Below are 17599 nucleotides of genomic sequence, written 5' to 3' on the forward strand. Positions count from 1 at the left end.
TCTGAGGGAGGGTTGCCAGGTTTAGCAAATAAAAATAGAGGCCACTCAGGTAAATTTGAATTTCAGATAATTAAGTACTTTCTTCGTATAAGTGTGCAACATTGCAGAGGACATAGTTACATAAAAAATTATTCATTGTTTGTCAAACATATTCAAATTTACCTGGGCATGCTGTATTTTGTCTCTCCCTTGGAGGGGCTCAGTGAAAGCAGGTTGTCCCAGATTCCGGAGATCAGGGATGAGGTCTGTGCATATGCCCTTCTATGAACCTCCCAGGTTTAGCTGATTCTGCTGATTGGGGGACCTCAAACATGCTCAAAATGCCTTTTGTCGTCTAAGAATGTAAGTGTTGCTCAAACACTTCTAGGGCTCTCCATCACCGTTAAGGAAAACCCAAAGTCCTGACAAAGGCTTGCAAGGGCCCAGGCCCCCTGGCAATAACCTCTCTTGCCACGCCTCCTAATTGCTTCCCTTGAGCTCTGTACAGAAACTGGCTGCAGGGCTCTTTCTTGAACCAGGCAGGGTCCAAGCCCAGGACCTTTGCACCAATAGTTCCTCCTCCGTTAAATGATTATCCCCTAAATAGATGCAGGGCCGAGACACCCCTCCTTCCACCATCGCATAATTCTACATTTGACCCGATTTTAAATTGCACCATGCACCCCCCCCCACATCCCCGCTGACCTGCTCTGCAGCACCGTCTCCATCAGACAAGCAAGAAAATAAATCATCGCTTATTGTCTACCTCCTACCACTGAACTGGCAGTTCCATGAGCACGGAGATTGGCGTTGATCAGACCCACTTCTATTCACAGTGGGACTATCCTCTGCCAGCACTCAAGAGGTGCTCAACCAATGTGTGGGATAGGAGTTTACAGACAGGGAGCTGCCCTAACCAGACACCACCCACCGGGCGCAGCACCATTCGTTCATTCTGCAAATGCTGGAATTAAATCGCCCTGAGCCCTAGGCACAAGGAACCATCTGCAGAAAGCATCTCTTTTGCAAATGTGTAGAGCGTCCACGTGTGTGGGGAAGGGGAACAGGACTTTGAAAATGCTGCTGCGAAATGACTCTAAGCAATCCGATTAGTCCACGATGGCCAGCTACTTATTGTTGTTTCTGAATGAATAATCAGGCAATAGCGACAGGTGGGAGGTACGTCCCATCCCCCACAACCCGCACCCAATAGTGTCGCAAAGATGAGGCTCAGAGCCCATTCTGACAAAGCACACACGCGTGCATTAGCAATCAGCACCAAGCAGCCCTATACTCTATTTTTGCAAGTTCAGAGAGTTCCCTACACTTTGTCCCCGAGCATTGCAGAAACGGCGTGTAATTTTCACTGAGTAAATGCAGTCTCTTGAAGGCAGGATGAGCCAAGCCTTTCATCTCTTCAGGGGATTTGAGACCTCCTTAAAAGCAGAGAGGCTGAGGAAGGAGAACCTAGCCCCGCAATCTGCTCTCCACACAGCGGGCAGGGAAGATGCTGGGCTGATGGGCCACTCGGTCCTGAGGTCCTCAGACCCTGTTCCTCCAACAGCAGTGGCATCCACATAGTATTTCAAGCCGGCCACGTGGCTTAGCCATTGCTCACGGTGCTGAAGTCACTTCTAACGTCCCTTAGAAACAGATGAAGGCATTTAAAGAGCTTGGTGGTCCTCTCTAGAGAGTAGAATCTCGTTAAAGTGACTGCAGTTACCTAGAGGCCCCAAGGGTGTAGACTAGAGGTATACAAACACCTTATGCTATTTATACTGAAATATTTTTATTTAAACTACATATAGACAATTTACCACATGTCTACATATTAACTTTAAAACGTGTTAGCGAAAATCATCAGCACATGTATCAATTAAGGCATCACAAATGAAATAATTTCAAGAAGCTTCGATCTCCCATCAAAACTGGCAACCGAACCCCAAACCGTGTAATCCACTGAACTCATTGCGTTGGCCAGTCCTGAGGATAAATACAATGAGATAAACCTACCACCACCATAGAGTGATTGGATTCCAAATTCTTAACCCTACAAACAATGTATGATTACAGTTTTCACCTTTGGAACTACCTGCCATCTTTTAAGGGGTCCTAACAGTAAAAACCTGACATTTAACTCCTTAAATAGGAGGTAATCAGACTTCTAAAAAAAGTTTCCGCGGGCCTAGCTGGTGAGCTTGTTCATAATTAAGACACAGAGGTACACATTTAACAAATCTCACAAAACTCTTAGCCTTTCTACCCCCAAATTAAAACAATGTGAATTAAGAGTAATAGGAAATGCTTCGGGTCTTTAAATAGGCAGAGTTGGAATATGTCTAGGGTGATTTGTAAATCTAAGTGGTTTAGAAACACTCAAGGGCATTTAAATAAAGCAAAGTGTTCCCTCCCTTACAGCTCCCAGCCCAAGCCCTACCAGCCACGGGAGTCCAGACCCTGGAAAGTCACTGTACCTTCCTCTGCAGGGATGACCACTTGACAAGATGAGCACTGGGCATTAGACTGTATGTTGGCAAATTGAGCTTCAATAAAAAATATAAATATACATATTAAAAAAAAAAAAGGATGACCAACCCCCAATTTGCCCAGGTTAGGAGATGTCCCAGGACACACAGAACTTCCAGTGGTAAAAGTGGGACAGTCACAGGCAGACAGGGATGCGTTGGTTGCCCTACCTGAACCCTCAGCTCTCCAAGGAAAATCCACCCCACCCCTGCCCCACCGTGGCTGTCCCCAGGGCCAGGGAGGACCTCCCAAAAGTGGTTTCCTCGTTCACAGTAAGCTGCTGAGCTGCAGAGAACTGTTGCCAAGTCTCTCCGACTGCTTTAACAGTGTTCACGTCTCTGACCCTGAAGACCCCAGCTGCCCCTCAGTAGCCCCCAAAACCCAACAGGAGGTTGGCGGGGGCAGGGCAGGTGAGAGGCTGCTGGCGCAGGTGGCTGTCCTTCCAGCTAATAGAGGGGGTGGGGAGAAGGCAGGCCTATAAAGAGGCAGGTTGCGGCCTCCTCCCTCCCGTGGGTATCTTGGCTGGTGTGAGCTGTTGGTCCAGCCCTGGGCGGTCAGATCCTGGTGGTCCCAGCGGGGCTGCCGGAGCTCTCTGATACGAGGGAGGGGGGTGGGGGTTGCTGGGCCTTTGTTTTCAAGCTGGCAAGGTTGGCTCTTCCTCTGGGTTCCTTCCTCCTGAGAAAGCTCCTGTTTTCTCTTGCTCTCTTTCACTCTGCTGAAGCCTAAGGAGGTTCCAGCCCGCAATAAGCCTGTTCGAACGCACCTCCACCGGCATGTCTGAGGCCTCCTTTGCTCTAAGACCTTTCTTTCCTTTTCTAAAGAGGATCGTAGGAGCAATTCCTTGGCTCCTGGGCTAAGGCGAAGTTCTCTTTCATCCAGCAGAACAGGGTGGGAAGGAGCCTGCTGGGTCCCTAAGGGCCCAGCCTGGGAGGGAATGCTAAAGCAGCCTTTCAAGAGCAGCCCCCTGGTACGCGGAAGCCGATGTTGGTGGGGGAACCATAGGCAGGGCCTCACAAAGCCTCTGAATCAGAAGTTGGGAAGCCTGGAGTCTGCGGTACAGCAGTCTGCAGCTCTCCGTGCCTGTCGTTCATGAGCGGAATTATTAACTAGGTCAGAACAAAGCGCTAGTGATGGTGGAGCAGGTGAACCTGAGCTCCCAACCCACGAGCAGCAGGCATCTTCCCTCCCCAGCACCAGGACTGGCTGCCCTGGGCACTAGACATGGTCTTCTAGATGCTTCTTCATTTACTTCTGTGGTCCTGGAGGTCTAGGTGGCTTCTTAGATCTGAATTTGTGATGATAGGGACCCCTCAACCCTTTTGTGGGCTGGCTCCGCACGGCACCAGATTAAGGAGGTGCTCAGCAGAATGGAGACGGGCAAAGATCTTTGAGGTTCAGGAAGCTGGTTCCTTTTCTGGGCTGTGACTAAAATAGGCTTTCTTCCTCAAATCTTGTCAACGCTGTCAGAGGGATTAGTCCTGCAGTGATGGGGGGGGTGTAGCTGTCCTCCAGAAAACCTTAAGGCCATCTCTAACTCGTGAGGGATAGGGACCTCCGCTCCTCTCCCTGAAGGGTTATCTGGCTACTAGTTCATTAGAACTAAATAAACCAAAGCTCTCCCCCAGCCCCTCTAACCTGGCAAGGGTTCAACATTCCTTGCTAGTTCTGCTTCTCTAGTCAGGTTTCATTCCCCAAGGATGAAGTGACCTGATCACTAGAAAAGAGAGGAACTAGGATCTGTTTGTACACTTACTCTCTCCTACAGAACCCCTAATCCTCACCTCGGGAGGGAGGGAAAGTCTTATCAGCTGGGGCTTTCTCAAAGCACAAGTCCCTGTTTGAAAAGGCATTTGGGCCCGGTTCTAATCAACTCATTAGATCTTGCTTCATGATGCTGGGAACTACCTGAATCTAGTTGTAGCCTGACTCCTTCCTATGCCTGTGAAGCTGAGCTTTCTTGTCTGCTTTGGTGCTGCTGCCCTCCCCTGTAAAACAAGGAGTTAGGGACTAGCTAGCTCTTGAGGTCTTCACAGACCCCACTTCAACATGGAGTGTGCCCAAAGTGTCCGGGCGCTAGCTGCAACACTTCTGTGGGTACTGGCGTGGGCCTCCGGCTGGAAGTGGCGTGCTAGCTGGATTGTGTGAGGCAGCAGCCAACACCGCCACAGGCGGCCAGCAGATGAGGCTCGTTCTAAATGCAGGTGATGTTGGCGTTCCTTGTGGGAAAGGGGGAAATGCAGAGGATGCAGAAGCCTTTGTAAGCCTGCAGCTCAGGGAGTGAAATTGCATGGAGCATAGTCTGGCTTAGCCGTCCTACCATAAGGGGTCTTTAGGTCCCCCTTATGGTGCACAGAACGCCGCAGTCCTGCTCATGAGCTTAGAGGAAGCCACTATGGATTCTCTTGCCTTGCTCCCAGCCCGGTGTCCTCCTATAGTGTGTCCAAGCTGCCATTTCCCCCATCCATCATTGTGCAGAAAAGTGGTCCTTAGCTTCATGCTGAAGTAATCCTTCCCAAACAGTAGGAGGTGGGTGGGTGGGTGACCACTTAGTCTTCATGGTGTTCCTCTAGGGAGGATCCTACTACAAAGCTAAGCCCCTAAGTGCCTTTGTGGTTTGGCCTTAACCTTGCCTTCGGAAATGTGGAGTAGAAGGTGCTTGGTTCTATTCGCTATATATCCATCTTAGATGGATCCTTAAGATCCAATCCTAAGGATCTTCTCAGCCATACTACACCCTCCACTCATACAACAATTAAGTGCATGTAAAGTATAGGTGTTGAGGCTGCTCTCTGAAGTCATGTGCAGCTGGGAGGTGAGCTTCTCTGGCAACTTGCACGCTGTCCCCTGAGATCTGTGCTGGGGCTCTAGATGCCACCCTATAAAGGGCAGGTGGCCTCTGGTGGGCCTTGAGAGGCTCTAGGTGCCTGCCGTACAGCCCCCTTAGTCTCCGGTGAGGTACGACTTATCCTAGATGAAAAGTCTGTTCAGACAGGCAGGCCTCAGATACCACGGTTTCTTGCACACCACCATAAAGCGGCTAAATGAACTTCTTGGTTGCCTGGAGCACGTAAGAGCTACGTTTATACTACACCATAGCCTACTAAGTGTACAATAGTCCTAAAATGCCTGAACTAAATCTCCCCAAAATGCTGTCCCCTGAACCTTCAGCTGGTCTTTCTGCTGGTGCAGTGTCTGCCCCAGTGCTGACAGCTGCCGACTGATTGAGTTCTTGGGACGACAATGAACTTAGCCGCATGAACGGACTCTCCTCCCACACGATTGCTCTGTGGCTATGTGCTGCTGTTCCACAGCATTTTACCCACGGAGCTTCCAAAACTGGAGTCGGTCCTCTTGAACCCTGCTATTACCTTATCAAGTAGGCTTATGGAAGAGTTCAAACTGCCATTTCAACAGGCTTCACAGCATCCTCGCCAGGAGTAGATTCCATCTCAAAAACCATGTTCTTTACTCCTCCCCGAGCCGCATCTATTCTCCCACTAGCTCTAGCATGAGATCATGGCTGTGTGGTCCCACGTTCAGGCTCCACTTCTAATTCTGTCTCTACCACATCTGAGGGGGCTTCCTCCACGGATGTCCTGAGCCCCTCAATCATCCATGGGGGTTGGATCCACTTCTGAACTCTTGTTCCTGTTGACATTTTGACCTCTTTCCAGGAATCATGAATGTTAATGGCCTCTGGAACAGTGAATCCTTTCCCAGGTTTTGAACTTCCTCTGCCCAGATCCACCTGCAGGCTCCCTGTCTACAGAAGCTATATCCTTACAAACTGTCTCCTAAGAGGACTTAAGTCAGAAATACTCCAACTGTGGGCTGCAGAATAGAGGTGGTTAGCGTGAACACCTCAATCGCTCTGTAGGCCCCCCTCAGCTCTTGGGTGACCAGATGCATTGTCAATGAGCAGTTAACTAGAAAAGGATCTTTTGAGTAGCAGGTCTCAGCAGTAAGCTTGAAATACTCTAAGCCATGTTATCGGCTATCCAGGCTTTGTTGCTCCATTTTTGGAGCACAGGCAGGGTCAATTTAGCATAATTCCTAAGGGCCCTAGGATTTTTGGAATGGCCAAGGAACACAGGCTTCAATTTAGTCACCAGCTGCATTTGCCCCTGACAAGAGTGGCAGCTTGTTTCTCAGAACTCCTGCCCCAGTCTACTAGAAGTCCCTAGATGGCGTCCTACGATACAAAGCTGTTCTCACTATAGTGGAAATCTTCACTATCTTAGCTAGATCTTCTAGAGAACTTGCTGTATCAACTTGTGCTTCTATTATGGAGACCACTTCTTGAACCTCAAGAACGGACCTCTGCCAGCCTCAAACTTGAGCATCCCCGGGTCCCTCCACTCACACAAAATTGGAGAGTTGGACTTGCTCTGGATTAAGCTTTAGTTTGAGGGAATTTTGAGCCAGACTTGACCCTCTAGCTCCATCACTCGAACTTTATATCCATGTCTGCATTAAGGCTGCTGGCTTTAACCTTCCTGTGGTCCCTGGTGAAGTACCAACTTCAAGAACTTTTCCTTCCACTTGAACGCTTCAAGTCAAAAAACAAGCTTAGCAGAGAAGGTACACTGAATGCTGATAGGCCCAAATCTGGGCCTTGTGATAGTTATACAAGTTGTGAATGCAAAGGAAGAGTTCCATCTCTCACACGGAGATCACTGTATATTAACTGGCTTACTCTTGTCTCAGGGAGGCTTGAACAGACGAGACAAGAGTACCAGGTGGGTGGACCAGTCAGAACACTCCTGTCCGTTTCCGATCCTATGTTGTGGTTCATGGTGACCTGAAACCATAATTATAATCTCAAAGGTCACTGATCACAGATCATAATTATGAAATCTCATGAACTATCAAAATGTGCTGCAGAGACGAATGGTATAGGAGGGAGTGGAAATGGCACAGATAGACTCCCGTTTTGTTTTGTTTTTTTTTAAATGGAACATTTTTATTTGGAGACATCTGGAGCATTATTTTATCTTCATTTTCTATTAAGCCAGGAGCAGTCTTCCCGGAGCCAGGTGGGGGAGAATCATGTGAGGCTACATTAAGTTCGGTCTGAGACAAAGCCAACCACTTTGTATTCAGATGCAGCAGAAATACTGATTACATGCTAGAGGAGGCCACATTTTGGGTTCTCGAACCTGCTGCCGAGGAACAGATCCAGGGTGAAGCATTGCAATTCCTTTGAAAGCTGGCTACGACAGTCTAGTGTTGGTTCACAATGCTCTGCTGCTTCTTAGCCTCTGGCAGGTTTTCATGAAAATTGTATATACTCTGTTAGGGCTCCTCGAACTCACACTGCTCCTCTGGTTTTGTTTCAGAATCCTTTAAATGTCTTGTGTATATGACTCTGTGTGGGTGTGTGTTGTTGGAGGGCAGGGGGTGAGGTGGGGGCACTGCTCATTAGCACCTGTTGCTCCCTCGAGCTTGGGGGTGGCAAAAAGCTTCTATACTACCCCAAAAAAGTAAACACTGATAATATGGCCTTGCAGCAGTCAGGGGCACTAAGATCTAAGAACAAGTGAGAAGCGGAGCCGAATTGCTTCCAGTCACCAGTTAGCCACACCACAGTAGAGAGGTCTGAGGAGCAGGCCTAAGGCACCGAGGGGCAGCGGCCTGGAGGAGAGCCGCTTTGTTGTGGCTCCACACTGTCCGCCTCATGGAACAAGGCTCAATTACACCCTCCTTGGGGGTAACCTGCCTGGAGGTTAAGAATCTCCCTGAAGGCACAGTATTCAAGATGGTAGACCTGATCTGGGCACAAATCCTAAAAGAACAGAAGCTTCCTGTGTGCTGACAAAACTTAGGCCATTTGGGACTCTCGTTCTGAGGAAAGGCTCGGATGAGGTCTTACTTTTGCGAGTCACCAGGGACTCTCAGGACCCCAACACCCTGACCCATCGGAGGCGCCAAATGACCCAGACCTGAGAATGGGCAGCAAAAGTGGGCCACAGAGAAGGCATTGTTCTGAGAGAGTATAAAGCAAAGCCACAGGAGGGTAGGAGAGGCTTGTAACAGATCAAATGCCGGCCTCCAGAAACAGGCTTTGGGACTGGCTTGATGATTCCCAACCCCCGCCCCCTCCGGGGTCTCACCTTGAACCAAAAAGGCAGCCAAATTAAGCCAGGCTGAAATATTGTTAAAATTAATAACACTGCAGCATCTATACTTGACTAATAGCAAAAGCAGGAAGCGTGCCTGGAAGGTAAGGGTTTTTTTTTTTTTTCCCCCTCTAGGTTTTCAAAGAAGCAATAAATTCAATAATAAAAATATTTGTGAGAGACTGGTTTGTGGGTTTTTTGTTTTGTTTTCTTTTGTTTTATGTTTTTGCAAAGAATTAAGCTTTTTTTTCTTTTTCTTTCTTTTTTTTTTTTTTTTTTTTTTTTTTTTTTTTGCATTCATACAGGAGAGGCTACCTGGCTGGACAAACATACACTTTTTGGAATCCTGTATAATATCACGGAGTTGAAAACTGGAATGGCTTGAGCAGTCTCCGTGCTTCCCGTGGAAATGGCACGTGGAAATGCACTCCGTGCAGGGTTGCCACAAACTTTTTCTTAAGCGTGTAAGGACCCAAGGTACGCTTGTACAGGCTCAGATGTAGAGCAGCTTGTGCCGTCTCCTCCCAAGCGGGGGTGTGGGGAGCTTCTCAAAATACTTGAGTATTAGGTCCATAAGAATACTCTGAAACTCAACTGAGTGCTTTTCCAGATCCTGGAGTACAAAACCAGATCTCCTAAGCACAGGGTTTTGTTGAGGGCCTCTGACATGGGGATCTGCCCTGAACTATGTTCAGTTTCAGAATAGTGGTTGCTTCTAAGATGAATCCATCTGGTCGGGCTCCAGATGAATGAGTCACAGCTAGACTATACTCCTGGCAAAGTTTAGAAGGCCTCCAAACAGGAGCAGAATACTGGACTGAGCAAGTTTGCACTCAAGTTTGCACTCAGGGTACCCCCTTAGATGTTCTCAGATCTCCACGGATTGGGTTTGCCTGAAGTTTCAGGCTCCCTTGTTTCTGCTTTCCTTACCCGTGGTTTGTCTGGTCTTGAGTTTTCTTTAACTGCTGTTTGAAGACCTTCAGGGACTCCCAAGAACTGTTCCTCTGGCTCTACAGTTCTGGGCTTGAGTGTAGCCTAGTATCTAATAAGAATTCGCTTTGTAAAGGGAAAGTCTTTACTGAATTCAAGTGGTAAAAACTAGCAAAGGTTGGCCCAAATACCCAGTGTTGGACCCTGGGCTCGGACTATACTGCAGCAATAAAATGAACAGCTGATTGCAGAAAAGGTTAGCAACTTCTAGTCTACTTTCAGCGAGACAGAGGGCTCCGTTAGGGGGTGACTGGGTGGCTCAGTAGTTGGGCATCTGCCTTCAGCTCTGGGTGTGATCCTGTGTCCCAGATCCAGGGATTGAGCCCTGCATCAGGCTCCTTGCAAGGAGCCTGCTTCTCCCTCTGCTTGTCTCTGCCTCCTTCTCATGAATAAGCCTATTTAAGCCTTCCTAAGAAGGCAAGGGCCTATTGAAAAGCCTCCAGATAAGAGCATCCATGTTCTTCCTGACAGGTGTGGTTGGAGATTGGCAATGAAGTTTAAAGCCAAGTAAGGACCACTGAACTTCCAGGTCTTACGGGGTTCGTCCTAGCCAATCCTAAAGTCCCCTGGTGAGCTGTGGAAGTTGGGGTGGCTATCAGCTGTACACTACCAAATCCTGCGGTCGGTCTTGGTCCATGCCTAATGAACTTGACCAGACTTAAAGACCCGAGCTAAGGAAACAGGTTCTGTCATCTATATCAAGACACTACACTTGCCCCCTACCTCTGCTACTTGTGAAGAGGAGCGGTGGGGAGCTCTCCCAGATTCCTGACCTGAAAAATGTAGTATTCCCATAACATGCACAACAGGACAGGACACTGGTATGAAGCTCTAGGTGTTGACTAAATTGAACATGGAGTTAAATGTGACCAGCGTGTGTGCCCAGTAGGCAACTGCCTGCTTAAAAATAACAGCTCTGAATCCTGGGTGCTTTCACGGAGTAACCACATTCAGAGCATTTTCCCTAATATCAGGGTCCAGAGCGCTGACGTCTAGCTGGCCTTTCTACTATAGCCCTAAGGCCTAATGTCAATTAGGGGACAGTCTGACAAATACTGCATGTGGCCATATTTGTACCAGCTGTGCTTTGGAGGATACTTTTGAATTAAGATCTACTTAAATGGATAGAAGATCCCTACAGGCATTTAGCTTGGGTCCCAGATGACCTGGCATCCATCAAAGCCTAGCCCTGTGACTGGATTTTGGAGGTGACTATGCCTTCCCTTGAAGCTTCCTTTCAAGGCAGCAAGTTCCTTTCAAGAACTTGAGCCCAAGAGATCTCCAGTGCCATCCCAGGACAGCTCTGAAAATGAGGCTCTTTGTGAGCATAGTATCCTCCTGTATAGTACTAGGAGCGTACCTTTTGTGATGGAGGGTTATCAGGACCAGGCTTTAAAATGAAAGGATCTTGTTCAACCCTCTATCCTGATAGCTAACTTCCGGAGCCCAGCTGTGGCTCTTCCTCAAATGAGGGCTTTAGTTGAGAGTGACTCACCCAGCTTCTGGTGGGTTTTTGTTTTTGTTTGTCTTCTATTGGAGTTCAACTTGCCAACATCTAGCATAACACCCAGTGCTCGTCCCATCAAGTTGCCCCCTCAGTGCCCGTCATCCAGTCACCCCACTCCCTGCCCACCTCCCTTTCTACAACCCCTAGTTTGTTTCCCAGAGTTAGGAGTCTCATGTTGTCTCCCTTTCTGATATTTCCTTTTTTTCCCCCCTCCTTTCCCCTTTATTCCCTTTCACTATTCCCCCAAATGAATGATACCATGTAATGTCTGTCCTTCTCCGATTGACTTATTTCACTCGGCATAATACCCTCCAGTTCCAACCACATCGAAGCAAATGGTATTTGTCGTCTCTAGTGACTGAGAAATATTCTGCGGTATACACAGACCACACTTTTTGTTTGCTCTAACTGGCTTTACTAACCCATTCATGAATAGGCAGCTATTCCACACAAGTAGAGAGCTGCTCCGAGGATCTGTACAAAATTGGGATGGTCTTCTAGGCAGGAAGGTGGGGTGAGGAAATCAGAATAAAAGATTTTAGGCCAGGAGCTCTTCTAGGGGGTGAGGGAGTGAGCAGCAAGGTTTTCATCAACCAGGTTACCTCACAAGTGCTGATCAGGAACGTACAGATGGACTGCTGTTCCATTCTTGGGATGAGTTTTAAGTACCTGCTTCTTGAAACTACAAAACCCAAACTGCCTATGGCCAAGCAGTCAGGGGGAAAAAATAGCTTCACAAGATCTGCTTGTACTGAGAATGGAGTCCAAGAGTAGACCCCAACACTAGGGACCTCCGAGGGGAGGTGGTCCCACTAACATGGGCTGGAAGTACTGCCGCTGAAGTTGTGCAGCATGGACTGTATTAAAGCTACAAATGGGGGGGGGACAGGAAAAACCTACAAAGCCGACTCCCTATTCTAACGGATTCCTCCATTCTTAGCACAGCTGGTGAAGTAGCCTTCTTGGCTTTTACGAGCCACAGGTGGCTTTAAGGTCTTAAGGAATGAAGGGATGAAAAGTATTAGGGGAATTGCTCAACCTGAATGAGTCAAAAGCAGTATCTCCATCAGTCACTTGAGCTCAAAGAAAAAAAAAAAATCCTGGTGGTGAGAAGCAAAAAGTCTAAACTTATTGCCCTAACCTTGTAGATCAGTCTGCAAAGGTCAAGCCCTCGTCTTCCTAATACATTCCATTTGTAACTTTCCCTCTTCCAGGATCGAGAAGCAGATCCTATCTGCAATCCCTTTCAGGGGATCAAAAGCATGGAGGGATTATCCTCCTAGGCAACATGCCTGAAGTAAGGGTTTGGAGCACAACTGCCGAAGAACAGGGCTGGCTGCCTCCTACCCTAAATTCTGTGCCGTTTCCTGTGAATGGAGGACCGGACACCACTCTATGCCGGGGCCTCCCTGTTCTCCAGAGGTGAAATCCAGGTGAATCTGTGCTATAGTCTCTATCAAGGCTGGGGTCTTCAGGGCTCTGGGGGAGCCGTAGTTTCTACCTTAGGGACCCAGACAAATCTTGGATCTTCTTTCCTTATTAGTATCTTCTTGGGTTCTCTCTTCTCTGCCTCCAGAGAACTAGGTCAGGAAACCAGCGGCTCGCTGGGGACTTCACATACTAGTGTGCCTAGAGAAACGTGTCCAATGTTGCTGACAGGGCTTCTGATTGTACAGGTCATGGTGAACCTGGAAACCATCTTGTGCCTGGTGCTCCAAACGGTAGTTTTCTGGGTTGGATGAATAACTATCCCTTGGTTGCCTACCTGGGAGTTCAGGGAGTCCTGCCAGGACGCCATATCTGTTCTGCCAATACCTTGGTGGTCCTCCTGGTCCCTCAAGGGGGGGCTTCTCGGTTGTAGAAAGCCTGTAAGGGATCTGTCACTCCCTGGGGGTTATCTGCCCTGGAAAAATGTATCTATTTTCTAGGATTCTCTCTAACCCCTCACCCCCACCATCTTCTGGAGGGATTTCAACTCCTTCTAGACCTTGAGCTTATCACAAAACCAGGATCTCTATCCTGAAAACCATTTCCCCACTAACACTAGTGCCTTACCACGTTTGCAAGACCTTCCTAAATGTCTGGGGTCTGAATGTTCCCAAACAGACTTCAACCTCTTCAAATCTCCCTGACAGATCTAGGTCTAAAGCGCTTCTGGCCCAGCTGACACCTGGCCCAGGGACTGACAAGTCTCCAGCTATTTTGTTCAGGTCTCCTTTGCAAGCTGTTCTTTAGCTGGTCCCTATCCTGCTCTAGGTTTGGTCTCAGGACGTCATAGCTTCAACTAGCAGCTAGGTGCTTGCTCTCCCTGCCCTCCACCCCCCGCTCTCCTCCAGTAGCACTCTTCTGAGCTGCCATTCAGTGTGTTGTAATGCCTACTACTGGTCCCTACTAGAATTTCCTAGGTGCTCCAAACATGGAGGATTCTGTGATTCACCATCTTCCTTAAACCAGCTAGATCTCCACAATTCCCCATCCCACACTTATTTTTAGAAAGCCTAAAACTGATGCTGCTTCAGGTTCCTGCTGTCCTTGCACTGATGGTTTTCTTGGTATCTTGGTGTTTAGGAGCTATTCGGAAGTTTAGAAGGGGCTGAGGGAGAGCTGGTGTCCCCTTCCTGTTGGGTTATAAATTGGGCAATGGTGCTGCCGCCATGGTTTCTAAATACAGTGGCATCTCCTAGCAGGCCCCCCACCCCTTCCACAAATCCTCCAAAATCCATGTCTGATGGGGAATCCTGGGAAGGAGCTTAGGGGGTTGAAAGCTAGGCCCATGTGTGAAATTAAGCCCATGGTGACTTGTATCAGATGAACAAGCCTGGCAAATGGTACTCCTGATACTGACCTGTAAGGAGGACCATCTTTGAGATATGCTAGCTTCTTGGCTATTACATTTTACTTAAAATCTGGATGCCCCAAAGCACTTAAAATGTGAAACCCAAGATTGGAGTAGAAACCAGGGTTTTTTGGTGCTAGGAAAGAATTACCTTGGCATCCTGACTGAAGCTCCACATGTCAAAGGGCACTGCCAGCAGCCATTCAGTGGTACCTAGATGTTCCCCAGGGGGCTTTCCTGAGTACCAACTTTGCTACTGAAACTTAACATTTCCAGTCATCCTCCCTACAAAACGTTCTCCATGTTTCTAACTTTAGCAAGGGACTATCAGATAACCAAACTTAATGCTGTCTTGGTAAATGTCTCTGTAGAACTACTGCCACGTGGCTTTAGAAAGAGCCAACTCTTGTCAGCAAAAGGGCTCCCACCTTAGATATCTGGATGCCTTAGAGTCTCATACTCATGTACCCAGTACATAGGAGAGACTAGGGGATGGCTTGGTGGCTACCTGCCACAGGACTGGGGTCTAATCGAGGAGGAAGTTGTCCCAGCACATAGGGCAGGAGCCTTCAGTTCTGGACTTCACCTGGTTGAATGACTGGATAGTGGAGAGGATAGGCACTACCCTTGATCAAAACTGGAGATGTTGACAATCTTTATTACTAGACTTCAAGGCAATCCTGGCTCAAGACACTTCTCCAACATGGTCTCCGGAGAACCCTCTACTGAAATGACCAATGATGGTTGAATGTGACTAACCTAGAAAATGCTGTGAGGCCTGTCAAAGTTTGATCAGTCTTCTAGACACCTGATTCTGTGAATGTAGTTTAGGCATTGCTTTTTTTTTCTTTTTTTTTTTTTTTAAACCTTAAGCAGTTTTAGTTCACAGGACTTGAGCAGAACTATAGACTTCCATACATGCCCTCTGCCTCCCTCACATGCAGTGTCCCTCCCTTGCTGTGAATATATACCACCAGATGGTACATCTGTCCACCAATGGACCTACATGGACCAAACCTCTCCCACAAAGCCCATAGCTAATATTGGGGTTAATTCTTCGTGTACATGGCTAATGAGCTTAGACAAATGACCTAACCACTATTATGGTATCTCCCTGAATATTCTGCCCTAAGAATATGGAGTAGTTTTTTCAAATTCAAACCTAATATGTTGAGGGGGCCTTGGTTGGAGAACCTCTTGAGCTCCTTTGTATGTGACCAGGCTTTGGTCCACACAGACCTGCCTTCACACTGTTACCGTGATCCATGCAAGGAGCAGAAGCTCAAAGACCCAAAAGCACACAAAACAAGGGGCTGAGGAGGTAAGGAAGGGTGTTCCAGACATAAAACTGATCTTTGAATCTGCGCTAGAGGATGGAGGTGTGAAGGTAGCAGAATTGAAGAGCATGGTGGATAGGAGCTAGTGTTGCACAGACTAGGAGCAGAGGGGAGTGCAACTTGCTGGCTATACCGGGATGGGGGCCATGGAGGTAGCATTCTCTATACTCCAAGCTCCAATAGACCTTGGAGTTCCAACAACTTGGAGTCCCCTCCTGCAGGGCCTTCTGGACCATAGAAAGCAGGCTCACAAGGCCTGAGGAGGTGGGTATAACACAAGTCCTCACTGTTGCTCCTTGGTGCATCACCAGTGTCCAAAGCAGACAAGAGTCCAGGAAAGTCCCACCACGTCAATGACTGGCTGTGTGGTCACACAGGATGTCTGTCCTTTCAACTAGTAGCAATTTTTCAAGCTCCTAATACTGCTGAAAAATACTAGATTTCAGCAAACTAGTAGACAAGACCTCTCTTCCCGGAAGACAGGCCAAGTCTTCCTTAGCACTACAGGTTTCAACAACTTGAAGAAGTCAACTGCAAAATGGTTCTGGCAGCCTTAGGAATTCCACTCCACTTCCCTGAGGTCAGCCCAGCCAAGGGTGTTTTCCGTTGTAACCAGCAGGTTCCTGGGGGAAGTCCGGATCTCCAGGGCCCCATTGCAAAGACCCAATTACCGGGAACTGGGCAAAAACCTTGAGAGGCAAATTTGCAAAGCTTGGACTGAGCCTGAACTTCTATGTACTTTCCAGTGGTGTTCCTCTAACCTTACTCTACTGCATTGGTGAAGTGTTAAAGTGAATCCCCTGCATATAACTGATCCAGGAAGATGAAGTCATTACTGACAAGCCCAGACACATTCCTTGCGCTGCCCCTGATCCTTATCAAAGGCAAGATTTATCAAGTGATAGAAGTGAAAACACAGGGAGGGGAGCGGCGCGGGCGATGCGGGCCTGGCCTTGGCGCCCCTGCGAGCCCCAGGCCGGCGACCCCGCCCGGTGAGTGGGCCCCTGGGCCCGAGCCCATGTCGGACGCCGCCGGCCGCGCGTGCACGCGGTGCCTGAGGATGATGCCCACGTCGCGCTGCTGAGCCTCGCGCTCTGCATCTCCCTGGCCTTCTGGGTGGTGTCTCTGACCGCCAGCACCTACTACGGCAACTTACACCCTATTTCTCCTTGGCGTTGGCTGTTCTCTGTCGTCGTTCCTGATTTGATCGTCTCCAATGGCTTTAAAAAGAAAAGTCTAGACCACAGTGGGGCCTTGGGAGGGCTTGTGGTTGGATTTATCCTAAGCATTGCAAATTTCAGCTCTTTTACCTCTTTGCTGATGTTTTTCCTTTCTTCTTCAAAACTCACTAAATGGAAGGGAGAAATAAAGAAGCCTCTAGATTCAGAATACAAAGAAGGTGGGCAGAGGAATTGGGTTCAGGTGTTCTGCAATGGGGCTGTGCCCACAGAGCTGGCCCTGCTGTACATGATAGAAAATGGCCCCGGGGAGATCCCGATAGATTTTTCCAAGCAGTACACCGCTTCCTGGATGTGTCTGTCTCTCTTGGCTGCACTGGCCTGCTCTGCTGGAGACACCTGGGCTTCAGAAGTGGGCCCGGTTCTGAGTAAAAGCCCGCCGAGGCTAATAACAACCTGGGAAAAAGTTCCAGTTGGTACCAATGGAGGGGTCACGGTGGTGGGCCTTGTCTCCAGTCTACTTGGCGGTACCTTTGTGTGCATCACCTACTTCCTCACACAGTTGGTCTTCATTAATGATTTAGGCATTTCTGCTCCCCAGTGGCCAATTATTGCATTTGGGGGTCTGGCTGGATTACTAGGATCAGTTGTGGACTCATATTTAGGAGCTACAATGCAATTTACTGGTTTAGACGAAAGCACAGGCATGGTGGTCAACAGCCCAGCGAATGAGGTGAAGTACATAGCGGGGAAACCCATTCTTGATAACAACTGAAGAAAACAGGTTCACTGCATTGTTATTGCCCTCTTACTCCCAACTGCTGCTTGGGGTTTCTGGCCCATGGAGTGAACTTTTTTTTTCCTTTACAAAGGTTGAAAACTGTGGCAAAGTCAGCTAAATTTGCAATTCCAAGTTTCATCCTAAGAAGAATAATTGTAATGGCAAAGAGGAAATACCAGCTCTTCCCATATTCCATTGTGATGAAATTCCACATTTTTCCTCTCATTAACTCCCCTGTAACAGCTGACCTCTTTGTAGTGAAAGAGATGTGTGCATAGACCTTATTCATATTTTTCTTCTGAATAGAGCTTCTTAAGCAATGAAACTATAATGTCCCTATATATTG

At 48.2% G+C, this 17599-nt stretch overlaps 1 pseudogene; it reads left to right on the plus strand.

The window, feature by feature from the left end:
* The first annotated feature begins 16312 nt into the window (after positions 1-16312).
* Positions 16313-17599, plus strand: LOC140596514 (transmembrane protein 19 pseudogene; annotated as a pseudogene).

Source organism: Vulpes vulpes, unplaced genomic scaffold, assembly GCF_048418805.1.
Source record: "Vulpes vulpes isolate BD-2025 unplaced genomic scaffold, VulVul3 Bu000000696, whole genome shotgun sequence".
Lineage (NCBI taxonomy): Eukaryota > Metazoa > Chordata > Mammalia > Carnivora > Canidae > Vulpes > Vulpes vulpes.